Source organism: Eleginops maclovinus, chromosome 22, assembly GCF_036324505.1.
Source record: "Eleginops maclovinus isolate JMC-PN-2008 ecotype Puerto Natales chromosome 22, JC_Emac_rtc_rv5, whole genome shotgun sequence".
Taxonomy (NCBI): Eukaryota; Metazoa; Chordata; class Actinopteri; order Perciformes; family Eleginopidae; genus Eleginops; species Eleginops maclovinus.
In genome coordinates this window covers 9,960,688-9,974,796 of record NC_086370.1, presented here as the reverse complement: position 1 = coordinate 9,974,796, position 14,109 = coordinate 9,960,688, and the positions used below count along the sequence as shown (strand labels likewise).

The window sequence follows — 14,109 nt, the reverse complement described above, 5'->3', positions numbered from 1 at the left end:
TACAGCAAACGCAGGGAAAACACAAGCCGTGTCCTCTGTGACACATGTGACATTGGCCTACAATCTTGTTCTACCACAAATTCTGCCATAATTTCATGCATGTGCATTTTTTAGATTGATTATACCTCATGCTCAGCTCTGGTTTGTTATTACAATGTTGTTGGCTTTTGAATTATGAAAAATGGAATTCCATCATGTCGGTGTGATACACATTACATATATAATTGCCACTTAAATTGTAATTTGCACAGCAGTAGGTCTTGAATTAGATGGAAAAACTGATTTTGGAAGATGATAAATGGACTTGTATAACACCTTTTTTAGTCTTCCGACCGCTCAAACCGCTTTACATTACATGTCAACATTCACAGACACTCATTCACTAATTGCAGAGCTGCCATTCAAGGTGCCAAACTGCTCATCATATAATCAAATGCTCATTCTCACACCCCCACACAAATGTCACATACAAGGTGTTCAGTATCGGAGACACAGATCCAAATGCTGATCAAACCCAATGATGGAGATTTTTCTTCTTAAATAATGTTTAAAATGTTCATGATTGTAGATATGTATGAGTTGCTGATTATTTTCCATATTCAAACTATTGATTTTTGAACCTGAATTTTATGATATTCTGGATTTAAGATGTAAACAAACAGTACCACAAGTATGTGGTAGGACCTTTACTTGCATCACTGGATCCCAGATGCCCTTTTGTTGAACATTTTGTTCCTTAGTAAACAAAATCTGCACAAAGAATATGATGATCAATGACAGGACAATATCTCTAATATGAACCAACAGTTTTTTTTCCAAGATTTATCTCGGCTGAGGCTTCCAGCTGTTTCTGCAGCTCTGCAAACCTGAGGCAACAAACTGTTGAACTCATAAGCGAGCATTGATAAAGTCTTTATCTTTCCCCCTCTGCATTTCCAAATCCTGTTTCCTGCTGTGAGGGTGATGTAGTTGTACTTTCATCCAAAAAACAAAAGTGGATGTTAGCAGTAAAGTGGACATCACACTAACTGGATAAGACAGGCATAGCAACAGCTCATGGCATAATATGTCATTCAGAAGAGAAGCCACTTGCACGTGTGCCTATATCTACTCTATGTTTGTAATATTACCATATATTTTCAATCATTACTATCTCATCATCAGCATTTCTTTGCAGAAATTCTGTTACAAATTCTATGTGTCGCAGCTTTTATTTCGTGTAGGTCATATTTCTTACCGTGATTTATGCTGTCTGTTGAATGGTCCTCTAGATAAAGTAATAAGTCCTGGAGGCAGGGGGCTGCTATCTCACCCATCTGAATCAGATATCCAGCCCATGCCTGCATGCATCTTGGAGTGCTACACCATGCTGCCTCTCAATAATAACCCTAAATCTTTACTATAGCCCTCCATCCACTACTCACCACCTCAGGCCACTTATATCCTATCAAAACACCCAGCATGGACATCTCAGTCACCGCCTGTAGTGCCTTTTACTGCCCTACCCATGAGCACTGGGGCGCTGATGTTACTCAAACACACGGCCGATCACCTAACAGCCGACAGGTTAAATAGTTTTGCCTTAAGCGCTGTGGAGTGGCAAACGGAAATCTCACTTTGGTGCCCTGGGATTTTCTAAATCATCTCACAGAATCAATGCAATGTCTAAAGTCAGTATTTAATCTTTAAACGCTTACTTAACTCCAAGAGTTCTCACTGAATGGCAGCAGTCACACCCAGCTGGCATCCGAAACCAAAGTGATCCGGTTGTCTGTCAAATAAAGCTCCCCCCAACCCATCCCTTTTTGACCCGGTGGTGCTTTCATCTTCCTCCTTCGTGTACAAAGTGAATGCTGTGCTGCTGCTGGGATTCAGCCAGCCAATGAAAGAGTCTACCACTCAGACACCGACTGCAAACTATAAAATCATCCCGACTCCCTCCCACTGTCTCTTCTTCCTTTCTCTGCCTCTCTCTCTCTTCCCTAACTCATAAACACTCAAGCTTCCATTCTGCAGAACAGACATTTTGCCGTAAGTGCTGCGCTTTTCGTTTTCTGGGCTGCAGGATTACAGGTTATTTTCAGGCCTCCAGATATACACTGGCAGACCAATGTCCCACTGACCCTCCAAAGCCTGCAATTTAGCAGGGTTATTTATGAAGCGAGGGGAACACATCCTCCCCGCCCGCTCCCCTACTTTCATGAAGCTGGACAGCCGCACAGGCGCTCCACACTCGTGCCTTAGCCCTCCCCTGCTTGGTGAGCACGGCACTTTCTATGTGAGTCACAATCCTATTAGCCCCTCTATGGCCTCGTGTTGGGGCGATAAGAGCAGCCTGGCATCCTGCAAAAGGGGTAGCGCTGAGCCTCTTTTATCTGTGGTTGGTGGCTTAACCATGTGAAGAATGCTCCACAGTTTCTGCTCTCATCATTTCAGTGGGAATTAGCTTTTGCAAAGAGGTGTGTTCATTTGCTAAAGATGAAATTGCCTCGAGAAAAATAAACCAGAATATGTCTGTCAAAACATTTGTAGAATAATAGACTTTGAAACAGACATTATGATAAAAATAGGGCAGGAAAAAGAGTTCTGTCACCTTAGGGAAAATAGAGCTGTTTCTTCTATGCCATACAATATCATGAGAGAAGGACTTTGGATTGAAGCTTACGTCTCCCTCAGAGGTCATCTATAATACAATTTCATTTTCGGGAACACTTCACACCTAATAGGAATATGGTCTTCACGAATGGATCCATCCAGCCAGTCAAAGTCAAAGCATTCGTTGCCATATGCACAGTTAAAAAACATGTTTTCCTGACGAATGAAATGCTTCCCTCACCTTCTAATCTGAATGATGTGACAAAGAAAGTCAAGGTATAAAAATAATAATATAGTAACACCAGTAGTATGTATATGCAGCAAATTATATGACTCATTTGGGCCCACAATTCAATTTTGCAACTCTATATTTATTCAGAATCCAGGGAAAAATGACATCTTCTCCAAACTCGCTGAACTACAGAAACAGTGATCACATGCGAGTTGTCTCATTAGCCAAAATAAATGTACACCCTGAATTAAACTTTCACTCAAAAATGCACTTTGTACACATTGACACATGCATACCAACAGCATCACACAGAGACACAATGACCTCACTGCAGTGTGATATTTATCCACATCATACTGTATCTTTGTGCAAATAGCAACAATTTCTGTGCAGTAATTTGAAAAGTGCAGCTGACTGCACTATATTTCCTTATGTGCCTGCCTCTGCCGTGTGCTACCAGGGACTCTGACACGGTTAGGTGTATTAAAAAAGCAGACATCTCATCCTCCTCTCACCAGCTGAAAGGAAATGGGTGTCTCATCATTGAGATTGCCCCTCTTTCATCGCAAGTAATATTATTTCAGATGTCTATATGCTATTTAGGGCTGTCTCCTTTCCCACGTTTAAAAAGGACTGACCTTTGATTATCTTGAAGACTCTTTATGGAAATGCAATTGATATTTAAGACCGTATCCTGCACATCCTGCAAATGTGCGTACACATTTCTCGCTGATGTGTCCAAGTTTAAAGTAAGGCAGCTTGCGTGTCATCTGACGGGTGTTTCATTGTTACATGTGTAGCAGCGAATCTGCTGACAGTGCTCTTAACCCCCTCATCAAAGCCCAAGCTTTCCCTCTGAACCCCCTCCTCGCTCAGGCCTTTATGTGAGCATCAATCCGTGTTCAGCCCTGAACACTGCGCCTAATTATGCCGAGGCCAGCTTGAGATGTAGAAGCAGCCTCCAACGTATGACTCTCACTCCGTCAAGAAAAGAAATGGGGGGGGGTAATTAGGAATCTGGTCCGTTTTCCTTTTCCACTTTTCGCTCCTCTCCTGCTCATCCCTGCTTCATCTGCATGTTTCAGAAGGTTTCTCCAATTACTAAGCCAACACCCCCAACCGTTTCTCCATCCGCCACCAGGGGGGAAGCAGGAGGGTGAGTGAGGAGAAGATCAAATGGAAGGATCCTGAGAACAGTGTGAGTTTGAATTAATGGTTTAAATTAGCAGTTCAGCAGGGCAGAGTCAAATTGGAGGAGAGGGGTTTCAGCTGTGTGTACATTTCAGTGACTGTTAGAGAGCTTGCCTTTATTTATCTTTGCGCTTACTGCCAGCTTGATGCACATAGACTAACATATGCTACAGTATTTACCCAAAGGAACCCGCCCACATGCACTGTGCCCCTTCAACAATGGTATTGTGACATCAACTAAGGTAGGATATGGTGGGAATCGGTATCTTTCAGGGAGCATATAGATTTACTCTTCTTCGTATGACTCATTGGATCTTGTCCTCGTAGATTATCAGTCATCAGGTTGGACAGCGTCCTTTAAATGGCAAAGCAGCAACATCAATCTTATTGAAATATCAACTGATTAGTGACATCTGAGTTTGTAACATCTACCGCAAAATACACACATTATTGATTACTAGCACATGCACACGTGGACACACACACACACACACACACACACACACACACACACACACACACACACACACACACACACACACACATACACATACACATACACACACACACACACACACAGTAAAGCCATCACAACCCTCACACTCCATCTCATTTCTCATTTTTGCAGAATCAGCTGCAGCAGAGGTGACAATATGAGGGTGCTGAGGGGAGGGTGGTGAAGGTGAAAGGGACTAAAAAACTGGCAGGGAGAGGGGAATGGTGATTTGGATTTACTGGCACCTCTTCACGCTGATTTGAGTGGAGGTTAATGCTGTTTTTGGAGGTGGGGGTAACACATAATGAATAGTAGCCCTGATAGTAAGCAGCGCTGTCCCTTCTGTACAAAGTAAGCAGCTCAACTGTGACCTCTGTAGCAAAACAAGGCTTTTAAGTTGATACATCTGATACTGTACCTTTTTATAATAGATTTTCTATCGTGTGTCATTTCTTCATTATTTTTCGTCATGTAGGGCCAGCTAAGAAGCCTTAGATGACACTGTGAAGCTTCCATGTGAAACACTTTCACTGTGCAAGAAGGAGAAAAGAGATTTTAAAACAGCCAATTATTTCACTCTAATAGTCCCAACTGCTTGAAATATCAGCTTTGATGAAAAAGGGCTCTGTGATGGGAAAGTTACGTTTGCTTGGCTTTATGGCGATAATGCATCTGGAGCAGGAATTATAGAAAAGAGCATTTGTAACTACAAGTATTATCTTCCATTTTCACCTGGAAAGGCATTAATTGAAGGTTTTTGCCATTAGTTTCTCCTTAAACAGCAAACGGCAGCAAAAAGCCTCTGTAGGTAATCTCCTTCCTTGTTGGTCAGTAGCAGCCTCTCTCTGCTGCTTACTTTCAGCACAGATTAGGATGTATGAATTCATTGGGCTGGCTGTCGTGGTATAGAAATGGACGCATGGAGCCTTGCATAACGCCATGTAAGCTACACATCCACGGATACACCATCCCTTTATATTTCTGTTGACCCCTTAATTCTCCGTTGCACTTGATTTGCAAATTGTGTCCCCCTCCTCCACTCTGCATTCATATGCAGGAACCAATGAGAGGCACGTCATAGCTTCTTATGAATAAGAATTGATGACGTTATGGGTGGTTTCATTTCAGCCATGTAATGTTGCTGCCATTCTTACTTCTGGGAATCCAATGTATACCACACCAGAGAAATATCCCCCCAGATCCCATGAGAGAAATTTCATTCTCACACGGCCATAAATCCTGCAACATCCACAGGTTGTCCAATCAGCCTTCAGGGGATGGATGGAAACAAAATTGCTACTGGGTATAATAGGCACACCTACAGTATTAAAAACATACTGCGGTCATGGGAGAAGGCAGTGTGGTTACAAGGTCATAGCAGGGGACTAACCTGATTTACTCAAACCAGTAATGTTGCCTTGAAATGATCTAGAGTACTTACCGAGCAGGGGCTGTGATATAAAGCCTCTTCTAATGCATTAATATCAAGGCAGTACTAATTACTAAACGACCTGTATGAAACCAGTATGGAAAGCCCCCTGCTTGAGGATTCGACCCTTTTAGCGAAACAGCGTACGCAGTGGGGGTAAAAAAACAAACGAGTTAAGGCAGAGAGTTAGTTTTAGACAACAAAACAGATTAACAAAGCACCATATTAACCTTCAGGTGCATCTAATTGTTGGGAAATTGAATGCAGCTCTCAGTGAGGGGCGATCAATATATCGAGCTGGCCTGGCTTACAAGCTCTAATCCTACAAATCTTCTTGAGGTCCTGAAGTGCTGTATTGAATATCTGAATGACTCTGAGAGCACTGCTTAAGCATAATTTATGTAATGTGTCTGCCTCTGTCCACATTCATTCCCAATGGTGCCCGGTGATTTTCCCAGATCAGTCAACCGTTCTTCCATCAAGGTATATCTGGCTTCAATGTCCATAGAGTATAAGGTTAGATTTCCACTATGTATCAAACATAAGTAACAAAGTAAGTTTAAACTATGGTTTTAAAACTGTATCGTTTTGATTCTAATCTATTCTTTCAGTTTTGCGTTCTGGGATTTCTCACAGTGTTTCAATAGAGGAAATGATTTGAAACTGAAAAAAACCACAGTGACTAGACCAGTCTGAGCGACAGCTTATGGTTTCTTAGTCAATCATGTCGCTTCTAATAGGAAACTGTCAGAAATCCAAGCATGCAAAACTGATAAAAGCAAGCTTGATTCTCTGAAAAGAGAATTCTGAAAATCCCAGAACACACAGATTTGGACTATTGAAGCAAAACACTGCCAATATAGTAAGAGGAAATTAATTATGTCCAAACTTTCCAATTTGGTCTGTGACATAAATCTAACTTCATAATTTAGGCCTTGGTTCAGAAACTTTAAATCTGTATAGCTTCATCTGCTGCGAAAGCAGACTTTTGTATGCAGGGTATCTCTAATCTGCTCAGACCTAATCAGCCATTGGCTTGATCTCCATTGTAATGATACACAGCTGAATAGACAAACATCTGAAGCTATTGATCACAGTTGGATCAGCTGTAGACAAATCCAGTATGTCACTGAGTAAACATGAAATATCTCATTTATCAGGAGCTGAGTGAAGCCTACCCATATGCTCCAGCTCTCATCTCTAATGTTTACCATGAAAACAAACAGCCAAGGTCTTACTCACTACATCTCTCAAGTGCAGATCTGTTACTGTTAGTCAAATCATATCTATACATTCTGTTATCTTTGGGCTCCTTAATCTAGTCTTGTCATTGTGCAGGGTGAGCAGCTTCAGCTTCCTGTCTGTCCCCTCAATCACAGCTTACTGTTCCGCTTGTCACCTGCAGTCAGGCTGTTATTGAGAGGCTTCCCTCAGGCCGCCTCTTTGTCTTTTGTGGCTCGATTCAATTAGGCTGACACCTGGCATGGCTCCTCCGCTGTAACGGCACTTCTTTTCATCCTATCTCTTTTATCAGCGTAATCGACTCCTGATGAAATATGACAAACATACAGCTCCTTCGCTGTGCTTCACTGAACTGTGTAGAGTCCAAAGAAAAAGGCCATTGGTTCATGAGGCTTTAATGATTTAGCAAATTAAAAGAATGATTCAAATTGTTGAAAAACATCACTGTCTGCTATCCTCACATTGTCCTCATTGGGTTAATTAGTTTTGAATTTCCATGAGCACATTAAACGTATGGTTAGTGACTCGTGCACACTTGTCATGTTAAGGGGGTGGTGGGTGGGGATATATTTAACTCCTCAAAGGCAAGGGTGGATCTTGTTCATTTGCTTCTATTTCTGGAAATGGAGGCCTGCGTTGCAAAGACAGCCTTCTTGTGGGGGTTCACGGTTACACTTTACCATATATAATGCATTTTATGCACCTTTGTTATGCAAAAGAGGCACGATGAAAAGAATTCCATCATTGAGAAATGAAATTCCATCTGCTCCGCCTCTTCCCCATGGTCATGAGAACTGCTGGAGGTGCAGCGCTGCACACTGGAGGAAAATCCCCTCCACTCCACTCCAGTCTTGTTGAGCTGACATACAGGACCTTTTGATATGTCATGCGTCTCTTATCTGTGCCATAGAGGGTTGGACAAGGAGAGGCTGAGGGGGCATGTTCAGAGCACTTAGACCTGTATCAAATCTCATTCAGTGTCCTCGTATTCTGTGACTTCTCAGAGCAAAAACTACAGATCTTGCCTTTTCAGTGAACCCTGTTGTATTTGATCAAAGATATTAATTATTCACATAGTATCTCGCTTACAGTATCAATGCACAATTCCTGACTTTGCACATTTGGAGCATATTTAACTACTTTCTATTGTTCATCCAGGAATGCTAGTTCTGCAAGAATCTTAAACAGTTGTTTTTTTAGCCTTAGAAGCTTGCACATGTTCTGTTCTTGCTCTGCTTCCTTTAGTGCTGCTCTTGATGACAAAATAATAATTAATAGCCAAAGCAGTTCTGTTGGATGTAGATGCACAAGTGGTTGGTTGATATTACATCTCTCCATTGACTCTTTGTTGCCTTGAGGTGGTCAACACCGTCTGCAAGAATCCAAAGGTTGTATGCTGTTTTGATTTCCGTTTACAGCTCTCAAGCGGTCATAGACTCATACATTATTTAACAGATACAAATATGTTAATAGCAAACATGTCAATCCAATTGTTTACGTTTTGGTTAAAATGATTATACACTTTGTTGTTATCCTACCTTTTATCTCACTCCTACCATCCACCAGATAAACATGAGAGCATCACAGGTTCCGGAGAAATGTCAGTGAAATCTGCCCACACGTTCTCTATCATAAATAGTACTAATCCTTTTTTACAACCGTGTGAAAAAAAACACACAAAGCGTATATTCCACCTCCCCTGAATGAATATATCATGTTCATCCCACGCCTGCGTACATGTATGATTGCCTGCCAGTACAAACACACATTACTCGCAGCCATGCCGATCCTGTTTGAGATGAGTGCTTCGAATAAAGGTCTGATGCCCTTTTTTATGTGTCGCTCATACATCATTTTATTATTTTCATAGGACCTACAGTATAAGCAGCTTTATTTATCGGAGCTGTCACCAGGCTTCCTTCTTCATGTAAAATACTTCAAGTTAAAGCTTGACTGCCTGCACAGGAATACAAAACAAACCAAGACCAACTAGGAAAACTTCCTCAAAACACAACTCTTTTATTCATCTCATGTCCTGTGATTATTTCCAGCAGCTCAACACAGGGAAAAAAAGCTTGGTATCTCAAAGGGAAGGGAAAATAGGGGGAAGGTAAGGCACGGTGAAGAATAAATTGAGGCCATTATTGAGGGCAGTGAGGGAATAGTTTGGGGCTGGACTAAGAAAAGCATGGGCAGAAAGACTTTTAGTTAGGTCAGATGAACACTGATGGCAGCTCCTATAAATCTCTTCGATGATAAAAAGGCAGAGAACATTGACCTGTAAATAAGATATATTTTACTGGTTATCATTTGACGTTATTTAAACCTCGATGTATATCGTCCTGTATTCGTTTCAACACACAGATATAACTTCTGACACTTGAGAGCAAATCTGAAACAAGCTTTCTCTGAAAGTTCAGGCAGCTGCAGCTCATTATCTCACACAATGGTAAGATGAGAAAAGATTATTTGCTTCACCAACATCAGATTCATCATCAGTCTGGAGATGAGGCTGCCATCGTACAGCTGTGGTAATGTGTATGTTGACAGATTATGGAAATATGGGGCTGCTGTAAATGCAGGTGTATTATTCTCAATCCCTCTTTGATGGAACATAGAATCTCCGCTCCAAAATGATAATGAATTTTCAACACTAGCTTTACAGTATGCTTTGGGACAGAATCGCCTAATTGTGTTTTGTAGACGATGCTACGGGCATGGACTATTAGAACTGTCCCTGGTAAGCAGGACATGAAAAGGGCAGAGGTACAGGTGATAATGCTCCACTTGCTAAATTAGGAAACAAAGCAGGTTTGGATTTCAACAAACTAGAGTGCAATAACAAATTACTTTAGATGTTCTTATTTTCATTGCCATAATTGAAACAGATTTGCCAGTGTTGGAGTCGGTCATTTTAAGGTTGAAAAGATAGATAATAGGCATTCAGCGTGTTAAAAATTCACCCTTGTGCAGTAAGTGTGTAGTCAGGGACAGGAAATGCATTTCTTTCTTTGGCACAGTAACATTTTGCTGACTCCCAGGCGATATTTCTGATTTGTTTGACAAAAGAAATACCTTGTAGCCAGTATAATGTCTCTGTTGATTACCAGACTCCCCCACTTCAAGTGGTAAGATCCTGAAGCAGATAAAGACTGAATATGAGAATTGGCACGGTTAAAGCATTGTTCCGGCAATAACTATACGGTACATTTCTATTCACACTTACAAATGCAAATCATGAATGCTATCATTTAAAAATCTGTCACTTCACATTTTTTTTGTGCTTCCAGGAAATAATTAAACTGGAAAGCTAGATTTCCTTCGCTCCAGTTCTGAATGGATGCTCACAGAGCTACACTCCCTTGCCTCTCTGTGCTCTTCCTCCACCTCTGTATCAGTCTCTATGACACATTAAAACACATTAGCCCTCCCTAATACAGCTCGCAGAGAGAGGGACAGAGCCAGTGCATGTGTACAAATGAATCAGTGCTGTTTGTTGTACTGTTTCAGGCTTGAGCCGTTTCAAGTATCTTCTCTGAGAGAGCTGCAGATCATGTTTAGTAAGCTTGCCCTCATTATATCAGACCCTGGGGAGAGAAGTGCCCTCTCACTCCATACTATCAAAGCCATGGAGCTGCCTTCGAGGACATGCTTCAGTATGAATAGAGGCTACAAAGTACGCACAAAAAGTAGCATGCTCAGCCCTCATCACCTCTCTTAGTGGGAAGCTAAGCAAGCAAGGTTTTGATCAAACCTCTCTGTAATGGCTGTGGGTGACAGGTATGCGAGACCACGGTTGCGGAATAAATAGCTAGATTAGCATAATGCATCACCAACAAATTCAGCCTTCAGTGCGCGTGAAAGAACTACTTTTTGCCTGAGTGCTGCATTCATATACCGTGTGGGATCGTATTTCATAGGACAAACTCACAATTATGTAAACAGGATATTTACCTGTGCACCCTTGGAAGGTAATGTAATTTACTTCCAGCATGTGCTCGATACTCTGCCATGTAGTCTGTATTTCTGGCTGCTTTGAAAAGGCTTTGCAGCTTCCATTGTCCACGGAAAGCGTATATTCTTTTCAGCAATCATAATTCAACTGATACACGGAGAGCTTACCTCCAGAAATCCCAGCCATATTGATCCATCTGGAACTGAGCGACATCCCTATAAACAGGCTAATCTAACATAAAAGCTGGCCTTTCAATGCGCCAGCCTGTTGAAATGATTTGGCTCTGCCTGATAGCAATGAATAAATAAATAGATAAATGAGACACACAATCGGAGGCTCGGCCCAGCATCGCATCCATATAACCGGAGGCAGCAGCTCTGAAATGGGTGATTATTTGGAATAATATCCCTTACATTTGGCAGGTGTTTAGCACCATGGGGTTGGGAATGGGGAATGGCAAAGACTTGAATGTGGCTCTCATCAGTCAAACCACTGTCTTCTGTCTTCTTCCACCTATACCTTGCATCTGAACTTTGTGACGTTTGGCCATTCTCACGTGAGATTAATCGCCACTTAAGACTGTCCAATTTTAATTGATGTGATAATTATCAAGGGAATGTGCGCTTTACCTGAATACTAGCCAGACCAGACAAATCTCTGTCTCTCCATTCCATTTTCCTCTAACCCACTGCCTTGTTCCTGCCTCACTGGCTGCCAGTAAGCTGAGGTTAGCGCAATAATAGTAGAGGGGGGGTTCAGAAACCTTTACATCTGCCAGGATTACAGCAATTCATTGTAACCTTCAGCAGACCTTGCCAAATGCTGTCATAATACTTACTGGGCAGTTTTTGCACTCTGGAATGCAGCAGTAGGCCATGTAGTACAGGGGCATGTACACCTTGAGAGAAAACACATGGTTTAAAGGGAGGTAGGAGAAAAGGGCTTTGAGATTTCCGTTGAAATTCGTTGAATTAAAAAAACAGATTTTTAAATAATTTTCTTTGATGAATTCTTTAAACCCACAGCTGTGTTTTGCTCTTCTCTGTGGCCATTATTAATTCATTGACATTTTGCTAGGATGGAAATGATCAGGATGTTGAAGAGGGGATTTGTGATTGCCTGCAGTGAGCAGGGTGATGCTCGATTAAAGAAATGTGGTTTGTTCCTCTCACAATATCTCTTCCTTTGTGAGGATTTTTCTTAGTTAGGTGGATTTAGGAGACATTTTTATCCTGCTTATCCCCGCTCTACATTAATATGCACAATAGGCAGTGATACGATTGTGATAGCATGTTAACCACGGAGAAAGGAAGGAACACCATCCCTCCTTAGATACCGAGGGACCTTTTGGTTCTGTTCTGACTTATCTCCACTTGGAACAATCAATGTTATAGAGCATTAAGAATGTTGATTAGTGGTAATCCACAGGCCTCCCTAAAGTCAGGCTGAATCTTTTTACCCCTAATACTTATTGAACAGTAATTAAACCGTAAATGAAACTTTCCTGTGGAGTAAGTGCAATGTCAGTTCTCTTGTCAGTATCCAACTCGTCTTCACATTACCTTCACCTGCTTTTATTCCAAAGGTTTGCCTATGTCACTTTTATGTTTAATAATGAATACTACATCTCATCTTCCTCTATAAACTAACAAATTATTGTAAGACCTCTTTTAATTATATACAGTGTTGTATATATTCAGTTTTAAAATCAAAAAACATACCAGACTGTATGTGTGAAGGAGCAATCCTAAAAAATGGTGGAGATCATTTACTTTAGTTTGGAGAAATATATTGTGTCACCACATTGACTTCATTGTCAGTAATACATTGTCTCACCTATGTCTTATTTCACCCAAAAACGATTTAATTAGATGACTCAACATGCATTTTATTCCTAGCCTCATAGAATAAATGAATCGTTTCCCGCAATAGCTGTAACTAAATAACGAGCGTATTAAATGTATATCTTTTGAAATAATAGTATCTGCTAGAGATTAGAGCTGCCAACATAACCATGATCCAACAGTTGTTTTGGTGCTCCGTGAAGAGCAAAGCTTTTTTCACCATTTCTGGCAGAGAGCTGGTAGCCTCTGGCAGCTACTCTGCCTTCTGAGCTGACTGTGACCAACACCAAAACATGTTAAGTACGTAGGCTGGAGCAGCAATTGTTCTGTGAAAACAAAACGAGGAAAGGTTTTTCGTTCTGCTTCAGATGTGAATGTGTATTACACTAACCCCTGCATGTGGTGTTTCAGTGTATCGACATTAATAGTAATTTGGCTTCCATACATCAGTAAGAGTTGCAAAATGACACTGTGTCTCTTTGTGTGTTGAAAGCAGGCCTGCTCCTGACTCCTGGCTCCTTCCAGTGTCCCGCAGCCTCCAGTGCAATTAATGATCTTGCTTACACCATTAGCGGCACAATCATGAAAAATCGCACGTAAGCACCGAGTCCCCCAACATATTGAGCTCAATTCATCACGGGCTTCATGCTCATTGGCGATGTCAAACTTGGTCTCAGCATTATTGAGTGCCTTGGTAATCAAGTACCTGCTATAAGCTCCCAGGAGTGATTATACTTTTTTGTTCATACAGTTCACGCAGAGTTATGATTTGTCTGGAGATTCAGCTAATGAATCTTATTTCTGAGTTTTACAGCATGCTGTCTCCGGCACTCAGAGAAAGTAATACTCACAAATCCATGAACTGTCTTTGTCAATCCATTGTTTTGGCAGTGCTTGAGCATTTTGGAGCATTATAATTTATCTAGAAGACATGTGCACCACATCTAAATACTGTCTAAGACAAAAATACAAACATGATTAGAATTCTTCCTTTTAGATTTGCTGTCCTTTGTTTTTATGAACAGAGAGCTACATGAAGGCAGATCAGTGTGGTATGCTTGAGACATCCACATTTTTCGATTGTCATATCATAGTCTATCTCTTGATACTTAAAATATGATAGCC

The 14,109-nt window shown here is 41.2% G+C and overlaps 1 long non-coding RNA gene across 2 annotated transcripts in view; it reads left to right on the top strand.

The window, feature by feature from the left end:
- The window catches only part of LOC134858757 (uncharacterized), an 87,235-nt gene that overhangs the window by 38,748 nt on the left and 34,378 nt on the right, over positions 1–14,109 (top strand). The window lies entirely within an intron of this gene.